Here is a 21,068-nt window from a genome sequence, read left to right as displayed (position 1 = left end):
GGAGGGGGGGGGTGAATTAGTGCAGCGGATTAAAACTCGTAAGTTTGAAAATGATTTTGTAAATGTGTAGAGATTTCGATTCGATAATGAATGACTTGGTGAAAGTAGCTCGAGTAAAATGAGAAAATAAAAACCGAAAGCTTGCTGCTATGTAAATAATGGTTTAATAAAGGTAAACACTCACACATTCAAGGAACACACCAATTTAAAGTGGTTCGGTCAAAATGACCTACATCCACTTGCGAAGCCTTCTTCGATGAGGCTCCCAACTTCCACTAGCAAATCACTTTGAAGGGGAAGGACAAATACTCCTCTTACAACCTTTTACAAATGGTTCACACTCTTATAGATTTTTAAAGAGAAAGAGAGAGGTGAACGCTCAAGCAATTGAAAACAAGACTTGCTAAAGACTTTGCTAAAGCTTTATCTCAATCTCTAACTTCTCAAAGGTTGTATTCTCTACTAAGAATTGAGAGGTATTTATAAGCCCCAATAGGATTCAAATTTGGGCTCTAAATTTTGAATTCTCTTGGGTTCCCAATGCTGGCGGTGCCATAGGTGTTGGGCGGTGCCACCGCCTAGTCCGACGGTGCCATCACCGAAACTTTCAGGTTCTGGGCGGTGCCACCGCCTAGACTATTTCAGCTCACTGGTTGGGCTCCAAACTTGGCCCAAACTAGTCCGAACTTGGGCCCAATTAGCCTCTAACATGGTTATCGGATTAACCCTTAATCCTTACCGTAATTATATATCAACTATGAAATTAAGACATAGTCCTAAGCAAGTTTTTAACTGACAATGTCGAGTTTCCTTCCAGTGAGTTTTTCGGTGAACTTATGGTGGACTTTTGATACACCCTCGGATTTCTTCAAGCAGACTCCCAATAGGCTCCTGATCTTGTGATGAGTTCAATGAGTCTTTGGCAAGTAGCCGATCCTTCTCAGTGATCTCCACGAACCTCTGACGATATCTTCGGCGGACATCCGAAAACTTCGATAAGTCCCCGATTTCTTCTCGGTTGGTTCCGGCAACATCTCCGACGAATCTTCGGACTCTCGAACACCCATCGAACTTGACTCTGGTAGACTTACTTTATGTCTTCAAGCTATCGTAGTTAATCCTGCACATGTAAAACAAAAGTTTGATCTAGACAATTACTCCTAAATAATTAATCAAGTTGTCTGGCATGTCATTGGTCCCTCGACGCTTTGTTCGATTCTTCGGCGCATCGTCCTCTCTTGCGGCCTATTGCCCAATCGGTCGGTTGACTCCGCAACTCTGATATCCTTGGTGCAATACCCGCTCTTCTTGGCTCGATATCCAAATCCACGGTCTGAAGCCTTCTGTTGATACGTCGACCGATCCACCGGCCCGACGTCCAATCTTCTAACATGTTCCTCCGGTACAACATGATTTTACTACTTTAATTATCTCATCCTGATCGAAACATTCTGCGTCACTCAAAATATAGATTAAAACATAAACACATATTGATTAGTTTCATCATTCTATTCTGAGATTCAATAGTTTTCACTCCTCTATTGAATGATCAAGACTTAAAAAGAAAAGATGGAGAGGAACTCTAGCCTTTTATAACACTTTTAACCTCTCAAATACTCAGAATATAAGCAAACTTTTGGTTGCCCTTTCATGCAGAAAGGGTGGGGTTTATATAAGCCCTAATCAGTTTGAATTCGAAGCTCAAAGTGTCGATTCCCGAATATCCGGGGTCTTAGTAGTACCACCGTCATAACTGGGTGGTACTACCACCTGTCATCTGTCACTGAGCAGTACTACCGCTCAGTCTAGGTGGTACTACAGCTTGACATTACTCGGAGACTGAGCTCATGTGGTACCACCGCCTAACAGGGGTAGTACTAGTGCTGGCAGTAATAACTGTTGGTAGTACCACCGTCTGACAGGTGCAGTACTATCTCCTAGAATTCTTGGGAGACCAAGTCTCCTGGGCAGTGTCACCACCGGCCAGGAATTCTAGGTCTGAATGGGCTGATCCATTCGGCCCAATTTGGGTCTGCCAAGGGCCTAGTTGGCCCTAGATTAAGTTAATGGGATCACCTCCCAATCCTAACTTAATCTACATGCTAACTGTGACAATTAAGACATCAATGCTACAGATTATATTCCGATGCATCAATCGCTTCTTCTGGATAAGCTTTCGATAAACTTCCGACGAATATCCGACTAACCCTCGGTGATGCTCCAGCGGACTCCCGACAAACTCCTGGACTTGTGACGATCCTCTTGGTGAGTTTCGACGAGCTTTTTTGGCAAGCTCTTGGACTTCTCAGATTGTTCCCGTAGAACCTCTGACGACCGTCCGGACTTCCGATGAACTCTCGAACCCCCAACATGATCTTTGTCTTGACTCCGGCTCAACACCTGCTGCATGTCTTACTACTATCGTAGTTAATCCTACACACTTATCTTAACATATGGATTAGATAACCAAATGACAATTGACTTCATCATTAAAATATGAGATTCAACATATCTTAGTGTAACTTCGAGGGACTCACCAATCACACTAAGCCCAAAAGGTAGGCAACTCTTGCCAATCACAACTCCTTGTGATTCCCATCCTTTTCGGCCTCTGAATCACCATGGTCTCGAGGGACTCGACCAACCATGATGCTCAGTTAAGTCAACAACTTCGTTACAAGATGAGTGTGATTTGATTATATACCCTCGAGGGACTCGACTAAGCATACCATCTCCTCAGGTCACCGGTGATATCTCTATATCATAAGCAAGATAGCGAATCACGATATAGGTGAGCCTCGAGGGACTCAACCAACTCAACCTACACCGGGAATCGATTCCTACCTATAATGATGGAAGGCCACGTGGGTCAATCTAATTGCCTCACGTTTACCGACTTAATATTATCGAGAGAGGGGTTTCTATCATTTGGTCTCTTAATATGACATGTCACACATATACATATTTAATATATATCTATATCGCATGCAAATATATATACATATCTAGTAGGTGTATAAGCAATCACACATCATATGAGTAATCACACCAGATGGTCATGGACCACAGCCTAATGTGATCAGGCCCGAGCTAGTTGGCCTAATTTCTCACATCAAGATCTATGTATGCAGTGGTGCATCTCCATGCCCTATGATCATTCATCTCGTCCTCATCAATTTCGTCGACATCTCGATGCATCTCCATGCATCACGATCGTCCGTCTCGTGGGTCCTGCTATCGCATCCACGCTCCTGCTATGCCTCCTCATGTGATTACAACTTAATCATAGGCACATAGGCCCGATAATAAATGAGAAATATAATGGAGGCTCGTAGGCCCCAATAATAATAATCATAAGTACACACATCATACTATCCATGATCATCCATCCACCCATCATACATCACATATATAAATCATCATCATGTAGGACTACTAGATAATAATAAAAATAATAATCAATTAAATCTTTTAATTAATTAATATTTTAAATCAGGGATATATAGGGAATTTTTGAATTCCTAGGGGTATTTTCATAATTTGGACAAAGGATAGAAACTGAAATTTCTCATATTCTGAGGGGTGAGGCGTCGCTTCTCCCTACGGCGCCTCACTTCTCCCTGCGGTGCCTCACCTCACGGGAGAAGCGGTCGTAGGTGCCTTTGCTCGTGGGTTGCTAGGTGGCTATAGGCACGTAGATCGACGGCAGCAATTGTTGCTAACCTTCCTTGTTTTTGCGTCAACGATTTTTTACGTCAAAATTCTTCCTAAACATAATACATGCAGTTTAAAACCAATCATTCGCACGAACAACCTAGCTCTGATACTACTATTGGTAAATCTTGGGGGTGACATAACATGCACAGTGGAAGAACAAGAAAACAAAAATCCCTTGTTTCCCAAAAGATGTTCGTCGTCGTGCGAAGATTGGTGTGCAAAAATTCACAAAACAAACTACGTATAGAATATATTGTGTTACCTAAGGAGATCTTATATCCCTGTTTCCTTACAGATCTCTAGGAGAAGGTGAAGGAGGTCAAGCGTCCTCCTCTCTAGCGGTGATCCACCCAGTAGGGATGCGACGATGCTCCTTAAAACTCCAGGCTTGCTCTGAGGTGGAGAGGGGGAGGAGAATAGGAGAGGCAAGCAAAGGCTCTAGCCTATGAACCATTGAATCCCTCTTATTTATAGAGGTCCCCTATCAAACCCTAATGGATCCTCCTCTAGTAGGTATTGGATCTGCATCCAAATATCCAAGCCTTTTAAATTAGTGGATCTCTATCCAATAATCCCTCATGGGCTCTTATTGGATCTTATTCAAAGGATCCAATAATTCAGGAGCTTATTGGATATCCAATAAGATAGGGGCTCCAGCGGATATCTCATATCCGAACCTCTACTCATCACAATACTTACCATATGTGTGTGACCCTCTAGGCCCAATATCGAGCTGGTCGTGAGTCATACCTATCAGAAATCCTTCTGACTTAGTGAATTATTATCTATATAATAATTCACTCGATTTATCGACGATAGACAAACTAGACCACTATGCCATAGTCCCTATACGATATAGGGGAATCCAATCCATTGGACATGTCTATCCTCAATTATCGTATTCCTATAGTCCCTTATCCATCTAATGTTGGGAAATCTTGGGGGTGACATCACATGTGCAGCGAAAGAACAAGAAAACAAAATCCCCGATTCCCAAAAAGATGTTCGTCGTCGTGCGAAGATTGGTGCGCAAAATCCGCGAAACTCAAAACTGCGTATAGAGTATATTGTGTTACCTAGGGAGATCATATATCCCTGTTTCCTTATAGATCCTTAGGAGAGGGTGAAGGAGGTCAAGAGTCCTCCTCTCTAGAGGTGATCCACACAGTAGGGTTGCGACAACGCTCCTCAAAACTCCAGGCCTGCTCTGAGGTGGAGAGGGAGAGGAGAATAGGAAAGGCAAGCAAAGACTCTAGCCTATGAGGCTCTGAATCCTTCCTATTTATAGAGGTCCCTTGTCAAACCCTAATGGGTCGTCCCCTAGTGGGTATTGGATCTACATCCAATAAAACAAGGGCTCCATCGGATATCTCATATCCGAACCTCTACTCATCGCAATGCCTACCGTATGTGTGTGACCCTCTAGGCCCAATATCGGGCTAGTCGTGAGTCATACCTGTCATAACTCCTTCTAACTAAGTGAATTATTATCTCTGTAATAATTCACTTGACTCATCGACTACGGACGTACTAGGCCACAATGCCGTAGTCCCCAAACGATACAGGGGAATCCAATCCATTGGACCTGTCTGTCCTCAGTTACCGTGTACCTATAGTCCCTTATCTATCTAATATCCTAGAGACCTTATATCGAGCATGGTGTTGTCAGACCCATACGGTTTCTACTCGAGTATCGCTCTAATCGGATTCTCCCGGAGAACTCTTTCTCTCTCAACTCGAATGACCCTGGCTAGGGATTTGTTTGAGCAAGAACACATGGGATATTCCTCTCATGACGCCGAGAGTGGATGATCCTCTATCGACACTCAATAGCCCTCGTAAGGTCGACTACCACTCCCAATGACCAGTTGTACTAGATCTGGGATAGCCAAACCTATAAGTCTGGTATCAAAGAGTGGAGTACTCATACAGGACATCCTTGGTGTCTCAAGTCTAAGGACCAGATACACCACTAGGACTACAGAATTGCTGTCTGATAATAAGGCATTATCAACCATCCAGCATTCCGTAAGCAGATCAATCAGTGAACTCATTCTTCAATGAGCACCTGTACTGTATCCCTAGTGTCCCTACTTGAGCAGCTATGAGACCAACTGCATCCATCATATGGACGGGTATACAGCACACCAGTCTGTCCGGTTATCACGATGTCTCTCTCGAGTAACCTATGACCGGGATTATTTAGGATATATGTTTAAAGGTGAATCGATCTTATTATCGTGATCTCATCACGATCCGATTCCCATTGCACAAATCCAAGGACATCACAATATATATATGCACATATGCAATAGTTATAAAGTGATATACATCAAAATATAATAAGCAAAAAGATTCTGTATCAAGTCACACGTGCCATCACTCACGTGATTGGCTTGCTAGGCACCTATGACTAGCAATCTCCCACTTGACCTAAAGCAAATCACCTATGTGTCTGATCCCCATCAGACCCCTGTGATACTTAAAGACAAAATGAGACAACGACTTTGTCAATAGATCTGCAATGTTATCTTCGGATGGAACTCTTTCCACTCCTACATCTCCTCGGGTTACGATCTCTCTAATAAGCTGGAACCTCCTCAGAACACTTCTGATGAGACCCGGGTTCCCTTATTTGAGTAATCGCCCCATAGTTGTCACAATATAAGGAAGTCGACTTCTCGCTATCCGGAACAACTCCCAAATCTATGATGAACATCTTCAACCAGACTCCCTCCTTTGCTGCATCTGATGCAGCAATATACTCCGCCTCAGTGGTCGAGTCAGTAGTGGTATCTTGCTTGGAACTCTTCCAGCACACTGCTCCTCCATTCAAGGTGTACACATACCCTAAATTCGACTTGCTATCATCGACATCAGACTGAAAACTTAAGTCAGTGTAGCCTTCAACCTTAAGGCTATTACCTCCATATACTATTAAAAGATCTTTAGTCCTTCTCAAGTACTTAAGGATACACTTTACTGCTTTCCAGTTCTCCAAGCCTGGATCTGCCTGATACCTGCTCGTGACACTCAAAGCATGCGCTATATCAGGCCTAGTACATAGCATGGCATACATGATAGACCCTATTGCTGACGCATAAGGTATCATATTCATGTTTGCCCTTTCTTCTAGAGTCTTTGGGGACATACTCGTAGAAAGCGATATCCCATGTCTCATCGATATAAGACCTCTCTTGGAATTTTCCATGCCAAACCATTTGACAATAGTTTCTATGTACCTGGACTGGGACAAGCCAATCATCCTCTTAGATCTATCTCTATATATTCTAATCCCCAAGGTATAGGATGCTTCCCCTAAGTCCTTTATGGAGAAGTGTCTAGATAACCAAGCCTTTACTGTGGATAGCATTCCTATGCCATTTCCAATGATTAGGATGCCATCCATATATAATACCAAAAAGGTGATAGCGCTCCCACTTACCTTCCTGTACACACAAGGCTCATCTTCGTTCTTAATGAAATCATAAGATCTGATTGCCTTATCAAATCTTATGTTCCAACTTCGGGAAGCTTGCTTTAGTCCAATAATGGATCTAAGAAACCTACACACCTTATCTGGGTAGTTCTTGGATACGAATCCCTCAGGTTGCATCATATACACCTCCTCCTCGAGATTCCCATTGAGGAATGCGATTTTCACATCCATCTGCCAGATCTCATAATTATAGTGTGCTGCAATAGCCAATAGAATTCTGATGGATTTTAGCATTGCTACGGGCGAGAAGGTTTCATCGTAGTCAACACCTTGCCTTTGACGATACCCCTTAGCCACTAGCCTTGCTTTATAGGTCTCTACCTTTCCATCTACTATGATCTTTTTCTTAAAGATCTACTTGCAACCGATGGGTACAATACCTTTGGGCGCATCAACTAGGTTTCAAACCTTGTTGGAGTACATAGAATCCATCTCAAAATTCATGACTTCTTGCCACTTCCCGGAGTCTATACTCATAATAGCCTCCTCGTAGGTCTGAGGATCAATATCCTCAACATCCTCTCCTCTAATATGTGCCACATATCTCTCAGGAGGATGGGATACTCTATCAGACCAATGTAAAGTTGAAACTTATGTATTAGGTACCTGAACAGACTCGAGCTGTGGAGTGGTGCTTGAGCTTGGTTCTCCAACCTCGCTCAACTCTATCATTCTCCCATTGTCTCCACCAAGAATGTGTTCCTTCTCAAGGAACACTACTCTCTTAGCTACAAAGACCTTTTGGTCCTCGAGATGATAGAAATAATACCCACAAGTTTCCTTGGGGTATCCCACAAATTTGCATCGCTCTGTCCTTGATTCTAACTTATCGAGGTTGTGTCTTTTAACTTGGGTAGGGCAGCCCCAAATCTTAACAACCTTAAGATCAGGCTTCTTCCCTTTCCATATCTCATATGGTGTAGACACTACCGACTTAGTTGGAACTCTATTCAGAAGGTAAGCTGCGGTCTCTAGGGTATATCCCTAGAACAAAATGGGTAGGTTAGCGAAACTCATCATGGACCGTACCATGTCTAATAGTGTACGATTCCTCCTTCCAGAGACACCATTGACCTGAGGTGTATAAGGAGGCGTCCATTGGGATAATATCCCATGGTCCTTGAGGAACTGAGTAAACTCTGTACTTAAGTACTCACCTCCTCGATCTGATCGAAGAGTTTTGATATTCTTTCCAGTCTAGTTCTCCACCTCATTCTTATACTCTCTGAATTTCTCAAAAGCCTCAGACTTGTACTTCATTAAGTACACATATCCATACCTTGAGAAATCATCAGTAAAGGTAATTAAATAGGAGTAACCACCAATGGCATGAGTTGACATGGGTCCACATACATCACTATGTATGAGTTCCAACAGCTCAGTGGCTCTCTCTCCAGTTCCACTAAATGAAGAATTGGTCAGTTTTCCACGAAGGCAAGGCTCGCAAGTTGCATATGACACATAGTCGAATGGATCTAGATATCCATCATTTAGCAACTTTTGAATCATTCCTTCATGGATATGACCTAGCCTAAAATGTCATAGGTATGCACTGTTCACCTCATCTCGTTTCCTCTTAGACACTTACATTCATGATATGTAGAGTAGTGTCATGCATAAATAAACCTTTATGCAATATTCCTCTTGTCAATCTCCCCTCGGCATTGTTAGAATTTATAATAAATTGTAGATGTGATAAGCAATGCTGGTATCCAATACCAATGCACTATCACAAAAATCTGACAATTGGAGATTGATCGTGAATGTACCTGAAACTTCTCCAAGCTTCTATTTCGCCCTTTCTGCAAGGTACTCTTTGCAGTTCCTCTTCTAGTGCCCATCTTTTCCACAGTGGAAGCACTGGCCTTTGTCCTTTGTTGGGTCTTTCTTAGCAACCTTTGCTTTACCTGGTTTGCCCTAGCCCTTTCCCTTCTTAAGGGACCTTTCTGCTTTCCTTTTCTTTTTAGTCTCACCAGTGTAGAGAATTGGCTTCTCTTTCTTAATAGTACTCTCTGCCTCCCTCAACATATTGAGGAGCTCTGGGATTGTCACCTCAAGCTTGTTCATATTAAAATTCATTATGAACTGTGAAAAGGAATCTGGTAGGGACTGAAGAATGTCCACACACAAGTTATCCTCTAGGACCATTCCTAGACCTGTGAGTTTCTCTATCCACTCAATCATCTTTAGGACATGGTTCTGAACCAGTGTCCCCTCAGTCATCCTAGCGCGGAAGAGGCTCTTGGATATCTCATATCGCTTAGTCCTTCCCTGTTCCTCAAACAATTTACGGACATGTAGGAGAATGGATCTGGCATCCATCTTTACATGTCTCTGTAACTCAGGAGTCATAGAGCCCAACATATAGTACTGAGCAAGAGTGGAGTCATCAATGTACTTCACGTAGCGAGCAATCTCATCCTCGCTTTTCCCCTTCTTCGGGCATAGGCATCACTGTATTAAGGACGTACACGATTTTCTCCGTCGTGAGAACAATTCTCAAGTTACGGAGCCAATCCATATAATTTGGACCAGTGAGGCGGTTGACATCAAGTATGCCACGTAAGGGATTTGAAAACGATATTTTCCAAAAAATAAAGATGCAGTAGAAATGAGTAACATGCAGATTTTGCAAAAATAAACTATCAAGATATGGACTTCTATCTTAATATGCTCCCACTATTTTACTAACGAGTCACGCGACACCCTCAGCACATGAAACGGAAGTCTCCGGCAGACTTCTAGTGGGGATCATGATCAAATCAGCGTCTTAGTATAACCTCGAGGGACTCGACCAATCACACTAAGCCTAAAAGGTAGGCAACTCTTGCTGATCATAACTCCTTGTGATTCCCATCCTGTTCGGCCTCCGAATCACCATGGCCTCGAGGGACTCGACCAACCATGATGCTCGGTTAAGTCAACACCTTTGTTACAAGATGAGTCTGATTTGATGATATACCCTCGAGGGACTCAACCAAGCATACCATGCCCTCAGGTCACCGGTGACATCTCTATGTGGTAAGCAAGATAGCGAATCGTGATATAGGTGAGTCTTGAGGGACTCGACCAACTCAACCTACACCGGGAATCGGTTCCTACTTATAACGATGGAAGGCCACGTGGGTCAATCTAATTGCCTCACGTTTACCGACTTAATATTATCGAGAGAGATATTTCTATGATTTGGTCTCCTAATATGACATGTCACACATATACATATTTAATATATATCTACATCGCATGCAAATATATATACATATCTAGTATGTGTAAAAGCAATCACACCATATGATCATAGATCACAACCTAATGTGATTAGGCCCGAGCCAGTAGGCCTAATAACTCACATCAAGATCTATGTGTGCAACGATCCATCTCCATGCCCTGTGATCGTCCATCTCGTCCTCGTCGGTTCCGTTGACATCTTGATGCATCTTCATGCATCGCGATCATCCGTCTCGTGGGTCCTGCTATCGCATCCACGCTCCCGCTACGCCTTCTCATGTGATTACAACTTAATCATAGACACGTAGGCCCGACAATAAATGAGAAATATAATGGAGGCTCGCAGACCTCAATAATAATAATCACAAGTACACACATCACACGGTCCATGATCATCCGTCCACACATCATACATCACATGTATAAATAATCATCATGATGTAGGACTACTAGATAATAATAAAAATAATAATCAACTAAACCTTTTAATTAATTAATATTTTATGAAGTCAGGGACATGTAGGGAATTTCTCAATTCCTAAGGGTATTTTCATAATTTGGACAAAAATAGAATCTGGAATTTCTTAAATTCATAGGGGCAAAACTATCTTTTTGCCCAAAACCCTAATTCCCTCTTACTGTTGTCGCCGCCGCCACACTGCTGGCGGCAGCCTGTGCGGCGGGGCGAGGGCGCTGCCCTCGCCTGCAAGCGGCATGCCCGATTGTCATGGACTTAGCTGGTTTTGCCTAAGTCGTGCGGCACCCTCGCGCGTCCGTCCGCAAAGGTCAGCCTCCCCGAAGCCTCCCATTGTCCCTTAGGACCAACAAAAGAGAGAACGGGTTAAAGAGAACGCCTCAATCGGGATCCACAAGCAAACATGTCCGGAAAACACTTCATAGACAATGCAAATTACAAACAAACTTTACAAGCTCTGAACAGTGGCACAACAAAGGGTAAAATGGTCTATTACAGATCAAAAAGCTCTCGCACGTGTCCACATGACACAACCTTTATTTACAAGCCTAAAGAGGCCACCAACCCAACTAAAATGGGACTATTAAGCCTTCGGCCGCCCCTCTACATGCTGTACAAGGCATGAACATGCCAAAAGACATGGACACACATAAGCATTACATCGAACATCTTGTTTAGAAGTTTGTCCGTGACATTCTCCCCCACTTATCCCTTCGACGTCCTCGTCGAAGCCTTTGTCGACACTACAACTCCTCGCCTTTGCTGAGTCTTCAATCTTCTGCTCCAGCTACAATGCGCCTCCTGGCTCCCAACTGCTATTCGCTGTTGTTTTTGAGTAGTCGAACCTTTGATCCGCCATGCTGCTTCAACTCACCAATGACTCTGACTCTGGTGTGGGGTTGGCTGAGTTGTGTTGATCTTTGTTGATTCCTACGGATCCCCCAGATGAAGGAAAAGACCATCGTTACTGCGCCAGTCTCTCAAAGATTCCTCATGCTGCTTGAACTGGTTGGATGCTTGTTGGAACTTTAACGAGCATCGTCTCGCAAACTTCTGATGTTTTGGGTCCTTCCTCCACAAAATCTGCTCATTGACACTTCTTTCAGTTAGTTGTCACATCCAAGTAGGTTCGCATCACTTCCGCTTTCGATTGGCATTTCGTTGGGAAATGAGGCGGACAATCTACTCTCAGTAGCACTGATCACCGTTGGTGAGGATTTGACAACTATTGTCTTCCATTATCTTCGAAGGGTCTTTGAACTTGTGCAGAGCTCCTCTGCTGGATAGATAAGAGAATTGGGGTACTCGGTTTCGCCCATCCTCTTAAGAGTTGAGAAGGCAAAGGTTACTTGACTTCGCCCGCCTCCTCGAGATTGTACTTCATGCATCGAGCTGGTTACTGGCCTTCGCCTGCTCTTTGCTCACACTTCTGAAGCACTTGAAGTGTTTGCACTCCTTGCGTTGAGTTAGCTACTGTGATTCACCTTCTCAATGCCATTGAACTTTTGGAATGCAGGAAGTTTTCACCCCAACTTGGAGTAATTCTCTGATAGATGAGGTCGCCTCTGGGATTGTACCGTCTTCTCCATCAACCCTGTCGCCTACTCCTCTGAGTAGCAAAGGTACAGCACCGCGTACTGCCTGCTTCGTTCCTTGGTCGTGCACTCTTGCATGACCCGAAGTCCTTCAATTACGGCTATCTTGATGAGAAACTTGTTGACACCGGTCTTACGAAGTTTCTTGGCCTCTGCCCTTCAGCCTTGTCTCGGTACTTGGAGATTGCCTCTGCATGCTCCACCTCCTTGGCCCCTTTCACGACCAAGCGCTCTCCCTCCGTGAGAGCAAGGGATCAATGACTTTCACGGAAGTCCCGCCTCTGCGATACCATGGCGCTGCCATGCCCATGGCCCTACTATCCGTCTCCTCGCATCTGCATCCCTTTTCTTCACGATCAGTAGATATGTCTTCGTGGCACTCCTCTGAGTCCACCTCCATTCAGACTTATGCTTAATTTTGGGTAGCTAAGTCCCTCTGGACTCGTCATCGCTTCCTCGCCCCTTTCGACCTCCTGCTTCAACACCTCTGTGTTCTCCAAGCAGTCTGTTTGGTCGATGGAAAGACAGACTGCAACTCCCATGCATGGCCTCTGCCATCACATTGTAGGGTTTGCACCGATTCTGTTCTCCTTAGCTTCCTTGGTAGCAATGTTCGCTTACTCGACCTTGTCCTCTAACTTGTCGGGCTCCCTTAAGCGAATATGAGCTCTAGAGCAGTCCAACTCTCCAGATGCTTCGATCATACCTCTGCATGATCAAGTTCCTCCCATGGAACTCACTGGTACTTGCATTCGAACTTTTCCCTTGGTGGAACCCAGCCCCCATATGCTGATGACCAAGGTTTTCATCCGATGCAAAATTTGATGCACGCCCGGAAAACCCGCCTCTGCGGTACCATGGCCTTCACTCCTTGAATCCATAGCCCTTCTTGCCTCGTGTTGTTCACCGAAGTGGAGCTCCCAGTAGCTCCCGATCATACCTCCATATGATCTCATCCCTCACGGGACCAGGTTGTGTGTATCACATTGCCACGAACTGTTTCACCGCCTCTGGACTCGTCGTCGCTTCCTCGCCCCTTTCGACCTCCTGCTTCAACACCTCTGTGTTCTCCAAGCAGTATGTTTGGTCGATAGAAAGACAGACTGTAACTCCCATGCATGGCCTCTGCCATCACATTGTAGGGTTTGCACCGATTCTGTTCTCCTTAGCTTCCTTGGTAGCAACGTTCGCTTACTCGACCTTGTCCTCTGACTTGCCAGGCTCCCTTAAGCGAATATGAGCTCTGGAGCAGTCCAACTCTCCAGCTGCTTCGATCATACCTCTGCATGATCAAGTTCCTCCCATGGAACTCACTGGTACTTGCATTCGAACTTTTCCCTTGGTGGAACCCAGCCCCCATATGCTGATGACCAAGGTTTTCATCCGATGCAAAATTCGATGCATGCCCGGAAGACCCGCCTCTGCGGTACCATGGCCTTCACTCCTTGAATCCATAGCCCTTCTTGCCGTCGTATTATTCACCGAAGTGGAGCTCCCAATAGCTCCCGATCATACCTCCATATGATCTCATCCCTCACGGGACCAGGTTGTGTGTATCACATTGCCACGAACTGTTCCACCGCCTCTGGACTCGTCGTCGCTTCCTCGCCCCTTTCGACCTCCTGCTTCAACACCTCTATGTTCTCCAAGCAGTATGTTTGGTCGATGGAAAGACAGACTGTAACTCCCATGCATGGCCTCTGCCATCACATTGTAGGGTTTGCACCGATTCTGTTCTCCTTAGCTTCCTTAGTAGCAACGTTCGCTTACTCGACCTTGTCCTCTGACTTGCCAGGCTCCCTTAAGCGAATATGAGCTCTGGAGTAGTCCAACTCTCCAGCTGCTTCGATCATACCTCTACATGATCAAGTTCCTCCCATGGAACTCACTGGTACTTGCATTCGAACTTTTTCCTTGGTGGAACCCAGCCCCCATATGCTGATGACCAAGGTTTTCATCTGATGCAAAATTCGATGCACGCCCGGAAGACCCGCCTCTTCGGTACCATGGCCTTCACTCCTTGAATCCATAGCCCTTCTTGCCGTCGTATTGTTCACCGAAGTGGAGCTCCCAGTAGCTCTCGATCATATCTCCATATGATCTCATCCCTCACGGGACCAGGTTGTGTGTATCGCATTGCCACGAACTGTTCCACCACGATCCGCTGCACCATGTCGCCTCCTGGTGACATCTCTATTGCATTCTGATCCTTGTGGAATAAACTCGAATTGTGAACCCTCAATGTGTGGCCTTTGCCAATACATCGCAGGGTCTCTTCCACCTTCGATTTTGTTCGCTCCTTTGGCAATCGACCTTCATCCACCCACTCCTGGGTCACACCTAGATGAAGCACCACTCTAGGACAGTCCATCGCCTAGTAGCTCTCGAAGTCCACCGACTTCACTGTAATTTGTGCACCGTTGTCTGGATCTTGGGCCTCTGCCCTGACCAGCACAATCTCTGCTGCACACCGCTTCCTTCATGGCAACTTGAATGGCAACACCGTGGCATATTCTTCAAGAGTACCCGCCTCTGCGTCCTCTTGCCCCATGCTAAGGCCTTCTGTACCCAACTTCGCCTCCACAAATTGAGTCACCTTAGTTCCTCATTCAAATGCTTCTCCGAGATAAGGTGCATGTGCCCCGAAGCTCCCTTCGCCTTTGGCACCATGCAAGATGAGTCCGCTCCGTCAGAATGAAGGACCCATGGAACAACATGATCCTACTCTTGCCTCTGTAAGAGTTCATGTCCTTAACCTCTGTCTAAGGAAAGCACTGTGCCTCTGCTCCATGTTCCAACTTCTATGCTGGCTCCCTTTATGCGGCTTGGGTACTTCGCCAAGTTACACCCAAGTTGCTCCGCTCCTCATTTTTGCATTGAGTCGATGGTGGCCCTCGCGCCCACCATTCCACGGGTCAGCCCTCCCTTGAGTTCGATCTCCACATCGACTCTAAGTGTGCCTTCATTTAAGTTGCTTTAGGTCGCTCCCCCACTTGATCTCGCAATGCATCCACCAATGCATTCTCTCGACGAGATCATGCGACAACTCCTCGCCGCTTGCTCAGTCCATCGAGCTTCGTGGAGTTGTTGTTTGTTGAGGTACTCCTCCTCAACATGTGAGGTCCGTCTCACATGATTCTCCCTCTGGAGAGCTGGGACTTATCCCTCCTGGATAACTACCCCGTTAGAGCAACATCTCTCTTCGTTTCGGAGACCACCATCCCCTTGGACTACTCCGATCTGCTGAACAAACTGTGCATTGTTCTGCCTCCTACAAACGCACTTGCTAGATTGTGACTCCCCGTCAATACAGCCCCCGCTACACCCCTCAAAGCCTAGCAACATGCTGAACTCATTGCACACTTCAACCTCCTACGGACGTATCCTTCACATGCTGAAGAGAAAGTTTCAATGCTCTATGGCGCCGAGTTTCGGTCGCCTTGGGATGGCCACGAACATTCCATCGTCCGCATACAAGCCCATGCATGAGTACCAAATTCTTCGAGTTAGCAATTCCCCTCACCTCTGTGAGCTTTGCATAACTCTTTTGGTCATTGAGCAACTCATTCCACCTTGGATGGTCTCATTCTTGCCAAGCGCCTCGCTTGCCTAGAGCACCATCAAGTATAGTTGTCAACGTTGAGCCGTAGCTCAAACTCAGCCATCCCAACCTTTGTGCGCTCCACATTCTTCCAAGCTTGCTTGTTCTCGTGGTGCCTCTTGCGCGAAGGGTTGGCCATTCCTCTGAATGCCAATCTCAGATGCCCGCTCCTCTGAGCGACTCCTTTTCCCTACATCTCCATGCCCGTTTTCCCCCAAACGATCGCGCGTGTGCTGACTGCCCTCAACGCAGTCCCGCTAGGTCCCCCACGTTTACATGCTAAGTGTTTCTATGAGTGCTTGTCCCGCTCTGATACCATGTGTCACAGACTTAGCTGGTTTTGCCTAAGTCGTGCGGCACCCTCGCTCGTCCGTCCACAAAGGTCAACCTCCCCGAAGCCTCCCATTGTCCCTTAGGACCAACAAAAGAGAGAACGGGTTAAAGAGAACGTCTCAATCGGGATCCACAAGCAAACATGTCCGAAAAATACTTCATAGACAATGCAAATTACAAACACACTTTACAAGCTCTGAACAGTGGCACAATAAAGGGTAAAATGGTCCATTACAGACCGAAAAGCTCTCGCACGTGTCCACATGAAACAACATTTATTTATAAGCCTAAAGAGGCCACCAACCCAACTAAAATGAGATTATTAAGCCTTCGGCCGCCCCTCTACATGCTGTACAAGGCATAAACATGCCAAAAGACATGAACACACATAAGCATTACATCGAACATCTTGTTTAGAAGTTTGTCCGTGACACGCTGGCGGCGCTGCCGCTGCAGGTGGGCGCCCCCGCGAGCGCGCCGCCGCCTCCGCGGGCGGTTCTGCCGGCGAGGCAACACCCGTAGGCGGTGCTGTCCCGCCGAGCGGCCACCCCTATGGGGGGGAGGGGGGAGGGGGGGGGGGGGGGGGGGGGGGGGTGGTGTTTCGCCCGCGGGAGCAGCGGCGACAAGCACCGCTGCCCTACGGCGCCTCACCCCACGGGAGAAGCGGTCGCAGGCGCCTCTGCCCGCAGGCTGCCAGCCCCGCCGGACACAAGCCTAGTGCAAGCCTGCTGCAAGCAGGCCGCCGGCCGGCTGCTGTAGACGCAGCCCCTATGCTCCTCGCCTTCGGCTGCGCTGCACGCACGCAGATCGAGGGCAGTAACTGTTGTTGCCCTTCCTTGTTTTTGCGTCAATGATTTTGACGTCAAAATTCTTCCTAAACACAACACACGCAGTTCAAAACCAATCATTCACACGAACAACCTAGCTTTGATACCACTGTTGGGAAATCTTGGGGGCGACATCACATGTGCAGCGGAAGAACAAGAAAACAAAATCCCCGATTCCCAAAAAGATGTTCATCGTCGTGCGAAGATTGGTGCGTAAAATCCGCGAAACTCAAAACTACGTATAGAGTAGATTGTGGTACCTAGGGAGATCGTATATCCCTGTTTCCTTGCAGATCCTTAGGAGAGGGTGAAGGAGGTCAAGCGTCCTCCTCTCTAGCGGTGATCCACACAGTAGGGTTGCGACGACGCTCCTCAAAACTCCAGGCCTGCTATGAGGTGGAGAGGGAGAGGAGAATAGGAAAGACAAGCAAAGACTCTAGCCTATGAGGCTCTAAATCCCTCCTATTTATAGAGGTCTCCTATCAAACCCTAATGGGTCCTCCCCTAGTGGGTATTAGATCTGCATCCAATAAGACAAGGGCTCCATCGGATATCTCATATTCGAATCTCTACTCATCGCAATGCCTACCATATGTGTGTGATCCTTTAGGCCCAATATCGAGTTGGCCGTGAGTCATACCTATCAGAACTCCTTCTAACTCAATGAATTATTATCTCTGTAATAATTCACTTGACTCATCGACTACGGACGTACTAGGCCACTACGTCGTAGTCCCCAGACGATATAGGGGAATCCAATCCATTAGACCTGTCTGTCCTCAATTACCGTGTACCTATAGTCCCTCATCCATCTAATATCCCAAAGACCGTATATCGAGCATGGTGTTATCAGACCCATACAGTTTCTACTCGAGTCTCGCTCTAATCGGATTCTCCAGGAGAACTCTTTCTCTCTCAATCCGAATGACCCTGGCCAGGGATTTGTCTGAGCAAGAACACATGGGATATTCCTCTCATGATGCCGAGAGTGGATGATCCTCTATCGACACTCAATAGCCCTCGTAAGGTCGACTACCACTCCCAATGACCAGCTGTACTAGATCTAGGACAGCCAAACCTATAAGTCTGGTATCAAAGAGTGGAGCACTCATACAGGATATCCTTGGTGTCTCAAGTCTAAGGACCAGATACACCACTAGGACTACGGAATTACTGTCTGACAATAAGGCATCATCAACCATCCAGCATTCCGTAAGTAGATCAATCAGTGAACTCATTCTTCAATGAGCACATGTACTGTATCCCTAGTGTCCCTACACGAGCAGCTATGAGACCAACTGCATCTATCATATGGACATGTATACAGCACACCAGTCTGTTCGGTTATCACGATGTCCCTCTCGAGCAACCTATGACCGGGATTATTTAGGATATGTGTTTAAAGGTGAATCGATCTCATTATCGTGATCTTATCATGATCCGATTCCCATTGCACAAATCCAAGGACATCACAATATATATATGCACATATGCAATAGTTATAAAGTGATATACGCCAAAATATAAAAAGCAAAAAGATTCTGTATCAAGTCACACGTGCCATCACTCACGTGATTGGCTTGCTGGGCACCTATGACTAGCATCTAATATCCTAAAGACCGTATATCGGGCATAGTACTGTTAGACCCATACGGTTTTTCTCGATTCTTGCTTTAATTGGATTCTCTTGAAGAACTCTTTCTCTCTCAATCCGAATGGCCCTAGCTAGGGATTTGTCTGAGCAAGAACACATGGGATATTCCTTTTTTGATGCCGAGAGTAGATGATCCTCTATCGACACTCAATAGCCCTCATAAGGTCGACTGCCACTCCCAATGGCTAGTTGTACTAGATCTAGGACATTCAAATCTATAAGTCTAGTATCAAATAGTGGAGCACTCATATAGGATATCCTTGGTGTCTCATGTCTAAGGACCAGATGCACCACTTGGACTACGGAATCATTGTTTGACAATAAGGCATCATCAACCATCCAATATTCCATAAGCGGATCAATCAGTGAACTAATTCCCCACACGAGCAGCTATGAGACCAGCTGCATCTATCATATGGACTGGTATACAGCACACTAGTCTATTCGGTTATCATGATGTCTCTCTCGAGTAACTTATGATCGCGATTATTTAGGATCTGTGTTTAAAGGTAAATCGATCTCATTATCGTGATCTTATCACGAACCGATTTCTATTGCACAGATCGAAGGACATCACAATATATACATGTATATATACAATAGTTAATATAAAGTGATAAATGCTAAAATATAATAAGCAAAAAGATTCTGTGTCAAGTCACACGTGCCATCATTCACATGATTGGCTTGTTGGGCACTTATGACTAGCAATATTAGGCCTAGTATATAGCATGACATGCATGATAAACCCTATCACTAAGGCATAGGGTATCTTATTCATGTTCGCCCTTTCTTCAGGGGTCTTTGGGGACATATTCCTAGAAAGTGATGTTCCATGTCTCATCGGTATGAGACATTTCTTGAAATTTTTCATGCCAAACATTTTTACAATAGTGTCTATATACCTGAATTAGGATAAGCTAACCATCCTCTTGGATCTATCTTTATAGATCCAAATCCCTATGATATAGGATACTTCCTCTAAATCATTCATGAAGAAGTGTCTAGATAACCAAGCATTTACTATGGATATCATTCCTACATTATTCCCATTGATCAGGATGTCATCCACATATAACATCAAGAAGGTGATAACATGCATCCAATGCAAAAATAGCTCCACTAGGTAAATATAGGGTGACCTCGCTAACGATTACTGTAGTAACTTTTACTCCATTGCCCATCTTGAGGTCCATCTCACCTCTTGCTAATCTCTTAGGTCTTGTTAGAACCTGCAAGGAAACTTATGAGTATTATTTTTATTATCTCGAGGATCAAAAGGTCTTTATAGCCAAGTGAGCAATGTTTCTTGAGAAGGAACATATTCTTGGTGGAGATAGTGGGAGCATGATAGAGTTGAGCGAGGTTGGAAAACCTAGCTTCAGCACCACTCCACATCCTAAGTCTGTCCAGGTACCTAGCACACAAGTTCTAACTTTACATAGGTCTAACAAAGTATCTCATCCTCTTGAGAGATATGTGAGATATATTAGATGAGAGGATGTTAAGGATATTGATCCTTGGACCTACGAGAAGACTATTACGAGTATAGACTCCGAGAAGTGGCAAGAAGTCATGAATTCTGAGATGGTTTCCATGTACTCCAACAAGGTTTGAAACCTAATTGATGCATTCGAGGGTATTATACTCATTAGTTGCAAGTGGATCTTTAAGAAAAAGATCGGAGTAGATGAAAAGGTAGAGACCTATAAAGCAAGGCTAGTGGCTAAGGGGTATCGTCAAATGCAAGGTGTTAACTATGATGAAACTTTCACACCTGTAGCCATGCTAAAATTCATCCGAATACTATTGGCTATTACAGCATACTATGATTATGAGAACTAGCAGATGGATGTGAAAACTATGTTCCTCAATGGTAACCTCAAGGAGGAGGTGTATATGATATAGCTCGAGGGATTCATGTCTAAGGATAGCCTAAATAGGGTGTGTAGGTTGCATAGGTTCATTTATAAACTGAACTAAGCTTCACAAAGTTGGAACATAAGATTTGATAAGACGATTAGATCTTATGACTTCGTTAAGAACGAAGATGAGCCATGTGTATATAGGAAGGTAAGTGAGAGCACAATTATCTTCTTAGTATATTATATGTGGATGACATCCTAATCATTGGGAATG

Source organism: Musa acuminata, chromosome BXJ3-4, assembly GCF_036884655.1.
Source record: "Musa acuminata AAA Group cultivar baxijiao chromosome BXJ3-4, Cavendish_Baxijiao_AAA, whole genome shotgun sequence".
Lineage (NCBI taxonomy): Eukaryota > Viridiplantae > Streptophyta > Magnoliopsida > Zingiberales > Musaceae > Musa > Musa acuminata.
Note: the sequence above shows the minus strand (reverse complement) of the source record.